The sequence below is a fragment of the Apaloderma vittatum genome, unplaced genomic scaffold (genome assembly GCF_000703405.1).
Source record: "Apaloderma vittatum isolate BGI_N311 unplaced genomic scaffold, ASM70340v1 scaffold81, whole genome shotgun sequence".
Taxonomy (NCBI): Eukaryota; Metazoa; Chordata; class Aves; order Trogoniformes; family Trogonidae; genus Apaloderma; species Apaloderma vittatum.
The window spans coordinates 2,341-4,680 of NW_009699351.1; positions in this window are offsets into that span (position 1 = coordinate 2,341).

The following is a 2,340-nucleotide window of genomic DNA, read 5'->3' on the forward strand; positions in this document are numbered from 1 at the left end:
CCCAAGTGAATGCGCTTAACTTATTGCACAGACATCAATTTAGCTCATGTGAGTTACTAAAGTAGGCTAAATCAATACAAGGCACTTGTAAATGGATTTAGAAGAACACTCATGCAGAGTTTGTTTCAATTTAACAAGCCGTGTTAAGGAGCAATTTTAGTTAAACCCAAGTAAGCTTTCTTTGCTGGCTATCCTTAAACCCCAGATGATGATTCTGATTACCCACATAAGAAAGCACAGAGGAAAGCAACCCTTGCACCTCTGAGCCGGCTACCCTGAGCCTCCGCAGTAAGATGGATGTGAAACCAGCTGTCAGAACCTCCTATCATAAACCTCCCATTGCCAGGGCAGTGAAACCACCAACACACGATGCCGAAGTGCACAGACACCAGTCACATGCTAATGCCAAGGGAGAACCAGTGATCTCCTCCAGTAACCTCTGAGATGCTGCAAACGGCACAGCCTCCATCTTTGAGACTACGCCTGTGCCGAGTCATAAGCAGCAAGGCCGCTTTCTCATGCTGCTCACGGAAAGACCTCGGACATGGTTTAGATACCAGCAACAGAGAGGCACAGGAGAGTTCTGAAATGGCCCTGTAAGGCATGGACAGAAAACCCACCTAACCTGGTTGTAAACCGGTGCTTGCCAGGAGACACAGCCCTGATCAGAACTGCCCTGCAGTCATGCAGATGGAGGGCAGCTGTCTCCAGAGAATGACACAAGAAAGAAGAGGCTTGAGCAAGCAGGGATGTTGGCGGATATATGCCCAGGAAGCCCATGCCACATCTGGTCCTCTTGCTATGACAAGCAAGCAATAACCTGGCTGATCCAAATCCTGCAGGATAAAACGTCTCTGAGCAGAGAAGCACAGAGGCAGCACTGCAGCTTCTTCCTCAGAAGCAAAGTAGTAAGGTTGGATAGGTCCACTGACAAGACAGTGATTGCAATTATATGTTTTTTCTATTTATACCAGAGGCTAAATTAACAGATTAATGTTTACTTCCAGCCACTGCTACCAGCCTGAAGGGGAAATGGAGCAGAATGAGGTTGGCAGAGGTCAAAGCTCATTCAACCCATCAGCATAGTTGAATTTGCTCAGCAGAGCTTTGATTACTTTTCCAAACTTCAAGGCTGGTTTGTGGTAAGATTTTTTTTTTAGAAAGGGAGGAATAAAAGGCTAAAGCTAAGGCCATGTTAAGATATTAATAAATCTCTCAACTAGCAAAAGTATTATCTTTATTTGGGAAGCTGAATGCTTCTGAATATTTAATCAAAACCACTCAGCTCTGAACATCCAGAAGTCTTGCTCCTGGATGAAATGGGGGCTGCAGTGAGATTTACCAAGCTCACACGGGGCTAACAGTACAGCCCATGGGATTACTCCATTACGCAGTCGCAGCCATTAAAAAGTCCCTCTCGGCTCTTCCTCTGACACACACCGAGGAGGATACTGCCCTTGCAACCTCACCCTATGCATATTTTAGCTCACTGCTTCCTTTCAAGACACCGAATCTCTCTTAGAGATCAGCACTCCCTCAAACAAAGGAGCCTCTGAGTCCTGCCGTTGCTGAGGCATTTCACAACTGTCACCTTCACCCGAGAGCAGCACTACAGCACACACCTGGACCCGGCCTGTACCAGCATTTAAGTGTCACTGCCAGCACCACAGCTACCACGAGTAACAGTTAACTCAGCAGGAGCAAAGAAAACCACAACCATGTGGTCACATCATTTCAGAACTCCTACACACTCTGTGTAGGCAAAGAAAGAAAATAGAGACTCAAGTCCCAATCCACCCAGCTTATCTTGTACTTGGAGAGTCTCAGAACAATAATCCCTTCCATCTTCGACCGCCTTTGCCGCTCCCAGCCCAGCCTCCAAGGAAGGGGGCTCGGACAGCCATGCTGGCAGCCGGAGCCCTCAGCACTGCTCCAAGCGGGCTGGCTGCACCTGCTTGGGGCTGGAAGCAAACACCAGCCAGGGGCAACTCTTGCTAGCTGGCTTTGACATCTGACTGAAGAGCAGCACATATCCCTTGCTAAAGAAATAAATAAATAGCACTTAGGTCTGTTAAAAGAGGTAGTAGAGTGCTTCTTTCTCAAGGAAAAAATAAAGAAAAAAAAAAAGAAAATTAGAGAGCCTTGTATCACCATCCCAGAGCAAAATGCAATTCCTGCTCTGTCCCGGTGAGGCTGGCAGAGAGCACCAATTCTAGGGATATGCCGGACTTTGGAGGTCCTGCCAATGCTGGTCAATGTCTCCCACAACATAGCTTGTAGCTATCAATTCAACGCAGGGAAAATGTTTTATCAATCCCCGTGGGCTTCTTCCACGGCCTT